Below are 10,401 nucleotides of genomic sequence, written 5' to 3'. Positions count from 1 at the left end.
TATATATATGTGTGTGTATACGTATGAACATAGTTTATGTATATATATAATGTATATAAATATGTAAGTATATATTATATATGTAAATTATATATCTATATATACACACACATACACACACATACACACACACATATATATATATAATGTCAACTATGTCCATATAGCAAATTAATATTAGATTAATATTAGTAACTTCATACCTAGGACTTATAAGTTTCCCATCCATGGTTTCTTAACTGGATTTAAAATAGCAGATATGAGTTTCCTTCTAAGATATGAGCCTTACATCCAACAAATATTGATCAGTTACACTATATAACATTCATGATACCATTAAACTCATGAGGATAACTTGCCGTGCCTGTCGTTTTTACTTACAAGGTTCACATTTGAATAAGATTGGTGATGACATTTCTTCTCTAGCAGCCTAAATGTTATGTTGGGCATTATGAAAGTTAGGTAGCATGGATGAAGCTTCTAGAAGCTGGTATCATTTCTTCTGAATGCCTAAAACAGAACGTAGGTGACATTATTGCCAAACTATCAATACATATCAGATATGTATGCATTGTAGTTATATTGATAACTCAGCATTCAACTGTATATGAGAGTTCTGTTCTTTTAAGGACATTCTGCTAAATTCAAGAAGAGATACAGTTGCTAAACTTAACACCAATATTTAATACCTGCAAGTCATAATTTAAGTGACAAAACAATTGGGATAATTTTATCAATGAATTATAATTTAAATTATATTAACTAGATATGTGTGATAGATTTTGTCTCAGAGGAATCACAAAGTGAAATGAAGTTGAAATAAAAAAAAGAAGGAGGAATGAAGGATGGAGGGAAGAAATAGAAGCAAAGGAAAAAAAGGCAGGCAGCTGATGCATGCAGCTTATCAAATGAGTTATCTAAAAATTGATATTCTTTCAAATTAATAACAAAATGTTCCAGGAAGATCTGCCAATTGGAATAAATAGACAATTTGATAATTTAATCTATGGCCTATTTATTGGCCTATACTATTGTTTAAGTATACATCAGTTAATTTGCAAAGAAAGGTCTACAATTTGGTCTCACAAAGTATAATTTTCTGGTTCAGGATCATATATTTAGGATACATTGGATAGCATGCTCTCTAGTCTGTAGTCTGATGTATACTGAAGTGACAGCTTTAAAGAACCAGTTCAGTGGATTGAACACTGATGGTAACTCTCCAGTGCAGTGGGCAATTAATGATTGCTATTGATGCAAGTTTTAGCCGAGACTTTGTAGAATGGCAGTATCAGAATAAAAGAGGATTTCTTAAACAAAGGCAAGCTTTCTGCAAACCAAATATATAGGGCTAAAAAAAACCACTGTATCATATTTTATGAACCACAGTTGGAAATCGCATAGGATAATATTGCTTCCTTTTTAGTCATAAGAAAGTCATGAAAGATGGTCATTACTGAAGAGAAACAGATGTAGAGCTTGTTTGTATTGTTTTAAATGAGTGAAAAGTCAGATGAGGAGTAGACCTATTTTAAGAACCCCAATGACTTTAATTCTAACATGAAATTTAGGGATATTATTACTGATATTTTAAGGAAATTCTGTAGATATCTAGGTAGTTCAGATGTAGAGCTTGTTTGTATTGTTTTAAATGAGTGGAAAGTCAGATGAGGAGTAGACCTATTTTAAGAACTCCAATGACTTTAATTCTAACATGAAATTTAGGGATATTATTACTGATATTTTAAGAAAATTCTGTAGATATCTAGGTAGTTCAGAAATGATGTTATGATAACAACTTGTCATGAAAGTTTATTCTAATTTTCATAGCCATTCTTTTCATCAAAGTTTATATAAAATGTCATTCATCTTCAGAGTTACAAAGGGTGCACACAACAGAGGAAAGTTGATTAAGTTGTTTTTCCCCTAATAATAAGCTCTATTATTTGTAAAATAAACTTGAACTGTATCACTAAATACAAATTCTTAAAATGAATCCAATCACAGTTTGCACAATTATTTTATGTCTATTACTCTTTAACAGTTTTTGTCAATCTGTCGTCCTTCTGAGTTTCGTGGAAATTGAGCTTTTACTCCCCGTATGTTTTTAACAAGTTGAAAATGTATGTTCTTCTACAGAATCATTATACAAAACATGTTTGATGTATGGGGCTTATTGGTGATGGATATCATAATTACAGCATGGTATGAGATGCAGAGATAATATGTTGTATACTGAAATACCATTTCAGTATATATATCTAATAACGCTTCAGTTTTAGACTGTGGTAAATAATAAAAATGTAACAAATCTTAGCCCTTCATAAATCAGCCCTTCATAAAGTGAAAAGTATGCCTTTCCTTCGCCCCAAAAATGTATGTTCTGTTAAAGAAAATTACTTGAAAAAATTAAGTAAAACACATATATTATTCCTTTTATTCATTAATTTAAAAACATGCATATGGATATTAGCTATGAATGCAACCATGATTGTTTGTATAAATGTAGTTAAACTTCCTGGAAGTTGAGTGAGAATTCTGTTAAGAAAAGTTGCTGTTTGTATACCATAGAATTATTTAGGAGTATTTTGTTGATTCTTTAACTCAAACAAACTTTTAAAATACTATTTATATTCAAACCTATTAAAATAATTTGAAAAACATAAAGTTTAATTACTTACATATAACTCAAAGACAATTGTTAAAATATGAAAATTGTAAAGTACTGAAAAACAGATATAAATTTCCCTTATGAGAATTAGAATCTGGCTAATATTGTCAATAGAACTGCAAGTTCATCAAATATCATTTAACAAGAACTGCTAACAGAAGAAGATATTCATTCATACAATTAAATATGTACTGAGTTATGTGCTATAAAATAAAGTGTCAAGAAACAAGTGTAAGAAGTATAGAGAAATGATGATATATTGAATCTGACAGAAAGGATAAGCAGTATCTTAGAAAAGTTTCTTTTGTAGATATAAATACAAGTAATACAGATGATATCAGTGAAAATAATTATGGACAAATATTTGTATCCTGCTAAAAATACTTGATTATTTTTCCCAGGCATGTGAATTGCAGATGTCCACCTACTGATGTTGTTCTATACTTGTTCATTTAGTCAACTCGTTTACTTTCACAGGAGCGTCTTCCTTACTTGAATATAAAGATCTATTATCTTACTACTAGTATGGCCAGAAGGAAGCATGATCACATGGCATGTGCCTTTCTTAGTCAAGAAAGTTGCTTTTAATGAACCTATTTTGTGAACATGGTAACAGATCAGCCATTTATTTTGTCTTGGCAGATGTTTCTTCAGTAAATAAATTAATTAGGTATGTGTTACTGTACTTCTTACCCTTCCTTTATTATTTAATTTAATTGGAGTATAAATATGGTATAAGAGATATACTGATGTCAAAGTGACAGGACTGGACTTTTAAATTAAATATGACTGGGCTCAATTACTTTCATATTTTGAAAAACATTATTTGAGGGGGTATTTGATGTTTTTGTTTTTCTAGAAGAGAGTAGAATTTAGACCAGTGAACTAAGTACAGAGAATCTGATGATAGCACTGACATGGGCAGGAATCATTTGATTCCCTGAGAGCCCAAGCAAAAGGAAAGTAGAAAGGAAAATGTAGACAGTCTCTTCCTGTGTTAGACCAGCCTGTCCTTCCTCACACTGGAGCTCCTGAACCTGTGGCCTTGAAAATCTGGGTTTGTACTAACACTTTCCCCTTCCTCCTGCCTTATTCTCTGGCTTTTGAACAGGAATCAAGAACTCAAGAACTGAACCATCTGCTCATATAGCTTTCAAGCCTGCAGACATGGACTAAATTGCATCAGTGGTTTCGTGGTTCTCCAGCGAGCAGATGGCACATGGTGAGGCTTCCAGGTCTTCACAATCAAGGGACCTTTTCTGTTCTCTCCCTTCCCCACCCAAAAAAAGTCAAATAAATTCATCAATATCTTTTCTGTTTTATTTTAATTGTACACTTTCTTCTATAAAGATAGCAGATATTTCTGAATTTTCCTCATTAATACTAAAACTGATTTACAGTTATAAAATTTTAAGTGTGAAAACTCATTGTAATGACTAAGGTATCGACAAATCAGCATTACAAAAATGTAACTGCAACTCAGAAATCCCTGGTGTTGTTCAGGGCTAAAATTTGAAGAACAAAGCAGAGAAAACTATTTGCCTACGGGCAAAAGACTAAAAGTGATATCCAAAGTTTTGGTTATTTTTAATTATTTGGTTTTTTGACATTGGTTTGTTTTTCTTTTTCCCTTCTCATCCTTCCTTCCTTTCTTCCTTCCTTCTTTCCTTCCTTCCTTCCTTCCTTCTTGTCTGTCCATCAGTCTTTTTCATCTTTGAGAAAGTATCTTAATAAATTCAAGACTGCCATTGAACTCAGTATGAATCATTTGGGGCCCTAACTTTCCTGCCTGTACCTTCTATGAGCTGAAATTACCATGTACCATGTACCATGACATTTGGTTTATATTATTTAAGGGATTGAAATAAAGGGCCTCATGCATGCTAGGCAAGCACTCTATGAACTAAGCCATTTCAGTAAATAAACAGCCAACCTTGCCTTTCCAATATCTTTGAGAATACCTTATTTCCACCACTTATTCCCATCCCACATTCCTTTTCAATTCTTTCAGTGTTCCCTAAATCCATTTTAAATTCAGAGCTACATATATGATAGTCATTAAGACTGTCTATAAAAACAAAAACAAACAAAAACACCACACAAAACAAAACACCATCAACAACAACAAAAAAAAACAAAAACAAAACCCACAGAGAATGAAAGAGCAAGGAACCAGTGTGTCCAGTCATCAGTTCACTTCTATTGAGTCCAATTATACAGCTGCCATTTATTTCCAAGATAAAATGCCACTCTTGCAACAATAGGGATATTTACATGAGAAGTCTACTTAGCATTGCTCATATGTTCAGAGATGACCATTTGGAATTGGATAACCTCTCCGAGGGTTGTCCCTAGGCAAAACTGATGTCTCTCAACAGTCAGTGTTTGCAAGTAGCTCTTCCTCTAGAGGTGGGAACTTCTGAATGTTCCCCCAACCACAATAGCATGTCAACTGATGTTCTTATTCAGTTCTTGTTTAGTCAACCATAATTTTGAGAGTTCATGAGTGCAACTTCCCTATTCTGGCGCACCTTCTCCAAGTCCTGTGAAGGAAGTATGTGGTGATTTCAGAAATAGGGTTTTATCTCTACATTCTAAAAGCAAGTGTAAGACTGGAAGCGAATTCATATTCTTTAAGAATGGTTATAGTGAGAGAGAAAGGTATAGAGATGCAATTTAGGTGGTCTAGATCATAAATAGATTCACCACTGGGAAGCTGGGTCCTGGCTTGATACCTTGCTTGCTTGAAAGGTCTCTAAAGGGATCTGAAGTATTGCTTGGGGAAAGCATTTCTCCTGAGTGTGAGTGAATACCTGTCAACTTCTTCATAGACCCATTTTATTCTTTATATTTTCTTGTCTCCTTCTATCTTTAGAATAACTTTGTTTTCTCATAGCTTTAATTTGAAGCTTCTAGAAATGTTTAAAATTCAAAATACATCAATCACCATAAATCTATTTCAGTACAGAGTGTCTGGTGAATGAAAGAATATCAAAATTGTTTTCAGTAACAGGAGAAATGCAGCTTTTTTTTCCTCTTCTCATTCTTGGCTCTAACGATTCCAATATTTGATAATAAAAATCTGTATTTTTGACCCAGCTGGTTTGATAAATACTTGGAATATTTAGCTCCTTTTATGCTGCTTAATCATTATTATGTGGTGTATTTATCCTAGTTGTTATCAGAAGGTTTTCATCATTAAAATTTTAAAAAAGCCTTAATAGAATAAACTTAATTAATGGTCTTCTCACATTTTTTGGTCTAAGCCTCAAGTAAGGATCCTTTTTTCATTCAAGTAAACTTGTTTCTCAAAGGTAATTTTTGCTGTTACTGGTCCTTATTTTTGTTCACGTTTTGGGCTTTCAGGCGTCGTCGTTTTTATTTCTCCCGCCTGTATTTGTTCTGTCTCATTTCCACTTTTATTTTTAACATTAGCCTTTTAGTGAAATATAAAAATTTCCGGATTTTAACTTCCATAAATCCAAGTTTTACTGTGGATTAAAAATACAGTCATTGTTTTTTGAACCACCTTATAGTTCTATATTTCTTTTTCTTATGCAGAATTTTGAGATTGTTTCTGTTTTCACACAACCTTCACCTGTGGTGAAGAGGTAAACAATGAGATCACAGGTCATCATATCTCATGGTATCATATCTCATTTTGGAAATTTTATTAATATTCTACTCCTTTACCCTAAAATGGCATGTCTATTTTATTGAAATAATGTAGTTTTATTTTTCTCTGTGTTGCATATTTTAGTTACCATATACTGAAAATAAGAACTTTGATTTGGACTAATGAAGGTTATTTCCCATAAAATAAGAAATGTGGGGTTTTGGGGAGAACATATTAGCCTTTGCTCTGGGATTAGGGGATGTTATCCTGTATGATTGTTTAATCAAGAATCAGTACATCTTTGAGATAACATTTCTGTTTCTGAATCTCGGTGTAAGGTTGGCCTAAATCATCCCTGTTTTCTTTTGTTTATTTTATTTTATTGAAAATAGTTTTTTGATCAATATATTCTAATCACTGTTATTTCCCATCAATCTTCCCCCAGATAATCCCAACTTTCTTAGCTGTCCAATTCTACAGACCCAGACTTGACCCATGGTGGCATCACAGGCCAGGACCCTACCATGATCTCAGGTGGAATCACCAACTACTCATATGAGGCTGTGCCTCACTACCTTTGAGTTTCCAGTTCTGCTTCTCTTCATTATGCCCATAGCTTTCTGTTTCTTTTTCTCTTCCATTTCTCCACTACTTCCTTGCTTCTATTAGAGGCACTTGGGATCTCTGAATGTCTAGAGTCATCACAATTGTGATCTCAGGAATGCTATGATCCCCTCATGTACTATGGTGTAATGTTCATCTCCAGCATGGTGTGTCCCCAGAGCCAGTAGGGCACTGAACTGGTGGTCACTTCAAACTACCTTTCTTTCTGGGCCCTATGGTGTCAGTATGGTGGTCATCTTGAACTCTCTACTTGCCATGCCTGTCCAAGAAGCTGTCTGCCAGGGTTGTTTGTCTCAGGTTCACTTCCGCTGAGATCCTTAATCCCAGGTGGAGTTCTTGTCTCTAGGTTGCTACTCATCCTGGGAGACCATAGATGCCTACTTGTGGCCCAAATGGTTGTGGTCTCAAGCTTGCTTTTTTCAGAGACTATTAGGCTACTAATCATTCAGAAGTTCATAGGTCAGACAGTAATCATATCTGTCCTCTGTGCCACCAACTGATGCACATGAGACAGAGCAGCCACACCTGCAATGTCTCTACGGGAGGGTACTCTACTGTTCAAAACTGAATTAAAGCAACTAGTCTATCTAAATTAGCTTTACACTCAAAGTTGTTTATTCTGTGTTGTTCTTTTAAATGATTATATGATTCAATAGCATCTTATTTCTTTGTACTATGCTTGTATATTTGTTCAAGATTTTATTTAGTTTATTTTCTAAAAATAATTTACTTGTGGCTTTACACCATTAGAATATATTTATTTATGTAATGTAACAAAACAGCCTACTCTAATATCAACTTATATAAGATCAGTGTCGATTTCATTTTCTTCTCTTATTCTACTCACCAAAATAATTTCCAAAAATTTTATCTCAACTTCATACCCTTCCTATGTATGACTAGACTAATAACTCTTTCTAAATATTTGACTATTAAAACATAAATATATTAAGATGAAGATTCCCCCCAACCTTGCTTACATGCCACAAAGCACAATATGTTGCTTAGACTAAAGTCACATGAGAAGCACCCAATAGCTGTTTCTAGTAGGATTTATTTGGTAGAAAAACTTTATATATATATATATATATATATATATATATATATATATATATATTAATATAGTTTTTCTGAATTTTAATTGAAAATAATGTGTATGTAAAGACAAAGTGTACTACATAAAATGAAAGTATCGCAGATTTGGAGATATACAGATAGAAAGGTCAGTTTGGCAGTCACACAGATGAGCCCCAAAGGCTCTCAGGTGCCAAATCCTAAAAAATTCTCCATAAGTTAAATAATAGGAATAAAGTTATTGAATAGATCATTTATATCCTTTTGTTACTCATATCTTGATTTAAAAAAAAAAAAGTCTGGTATCAACAATAAGTACAAAATCTAGTTTTCTTCTCTAACTCAAAGTGGAAAGGTATGTTGTTCCCATCTTATATATTTCAGTCACAGTGGATCATTGATGAAACTTTAGATGGCTCAATAAATTAACTTTTTATTTCTACTTTTAATAAATTGAGTAATCATAACTTTTTAAAGACTTTTTGTATCTTGTAGTTTGCTCACAATTTTCTGCCTGCCAGCATGCACAATGATTTTAGGGAGGTCATTCAAGTTATCCATGTTTAAATTTTCTTTTCTCTGAGTTAGGGAACACAAGGCCTTCATCCCATTGACATCGGGACCATCAAATAAAATAATGTGTGAAAGAGGCAAACTGAAGGGAGTGGAGTGTTGATTCTTGTGTAACTGCCAGTTGTTTTCAGAATTGTTAGAAATTTAATCATCTCTTATCTTACATTTGCTATGACATAGTATATAATATGGAGGTGCTGGTGTCTAAGCATCCTAGGATACATCTCTGTATTTTCCTCTACCTAATATTTCAGTTCAGCTCAAGAAGAAACAGAAGATTCATATCATGTGACAATCAAAGCCATTGCAGGTGACAAAGTAGCAATGTTTTCCCAATAGGGTGTAGATTCTAGTAGAATGGTAATGCATAAAAGGAAAATTTAATCTAATAGGCACCAAAGCAATATTATGGATAGATGTTAGATATTATGTTAGGAAGGGTGACATTTCTCTTAGATTTTGTGATGAGGAACATTCCCGAACATGACAACTGTGTTAAGTTGATGGATAATGCTTCAGGTTTGAGATGAAGACATGTAAGAAAGATTTTCACCTCATAACATACCATAAGAATCTAGACAATGAAGGATGGTAAAATGTGCCATACATGTCACCCTGTGAGATCTGAAATGTGAGTCATAGATTAGTCTAACCAAAGTTTATAAAGAAAGTTCATTTTCATTTTACCCTTTGTCCTTGTGGAGCAATAACCAGGTACATTTTCAACAATGTGTGCTAACTAGAATTGTAGCAAGATCTATATCCTAGAAAGTCTCAAGTAAATAAAATAGATAAAGCTGTAACTGAGAAAGTAAAGACAAGTGGAAATGCTGAAATATGTGTTCTCCACCCTGAGCACAGTGATTAAAAGCACTGACTGCTCTTCCACAGGTCTTGAGTTCAATTGCCAGCAACTACATGGTAGCCGACAACGATCTGTAATAGCATCCAATACATTCCAATCTTAATTCCAAAATTTTCCAGCTTTTAAATAAAAGACATAATTTACTAAACCTGTAAAAGAAGTAGTTTCATTACCTCAAACATCTATAAAGTTGAAGTTCTCTTTCTATTTGGGTTCCCATGTAGAACAAATAAGAAGACAATCCATTGAAGCAATTGTTTCAAAGTTGGTACTTAATAAATATTCTTACTAGTGAGATAAAGAATATTCTTACTAGTGAGGAGACTACTGACATTGTCATTATAGGACAGGACCTCAGTTAAGAGGTGCATAGTTGTTTGATGAACATAAATATGACTCACAGAAGTGAGGCCTGGGGAGAAAGTATGTAAGCAAGGATAGAAATAGCTGTCACACAATGCCTGCCTCTAAGGAAGAGTGTAAAGGTTTATAGACACTTCAGTAGACATACATAAAGTTGACACAGGCCTATACAATTAAAGACATTACATGAATGTATCCTTTCAATTAAACATAGCCCTGTAAACATTCTATAATGAGAGATAATTGTTTCTGTTTTCTATTCACTGGTTATGTAATCATTTGAAAGATGTGGGTATAATGCAATAGAGGTTAAAAATTATAGAAAATAAAGCTCATATGAAAATATTTGACATTCTTATCGAGCATTTAAAATATACAATATAATAATGTTGCTTGAGAAAAGCTCACATTTATTTGGAGAAAACCTGACTGTTCAGATCTGAGTACATTTTAGTACATTTTAGTAGGAAGCTGCCATAGAAACTGCTTTTCACAGAAAGAGGAAGTTCCACAAACATACCAGTGGGGGTTTCCCTCTAAATTTACTGCACTTTCACTGGTGTGGCAGAAAATTACACCTTTTGAAGATACATTTACTCAAATGATAACATGCAA

At 33.3% G+C, this 10,401-nt stretch overlaps 1 pseudogene; it reads right to left on the bottom strand.

Annotated features, from left to right (window-relative positions):
- Positions 1–7,336: 7,336 nt before the first annotated feature.
- Positions 7,337–7,458, bottom strand: LOC117704806 (small nucleolar RNA SNORA17; annotated as a pseudogene).
- Between the last annotated feature and the right edge of the window lie 2,943 nt (positions 7,459–10,401).

This window comes from Arvicanthis niloticus, chromosome 2, assembly GCF_011762505.2.
Source record: "Arvicanthis niloticus isolate mArvNil1 chromosome 2, mArvNil1.pat.X, whole genome shotgun sequence".
NCBI classification, from domain to species: Eukaryota; Metazoa; Chordata; class Mammalia; order Rodentia; family Muridae; genus Arvicanthis; species Arvicanthis niloticus.
The sequence above is the reverse complement of the archived record's forward strand: the minus strand, read 5'-3'. Positions and strand labels throughout refer to the sequence as shown.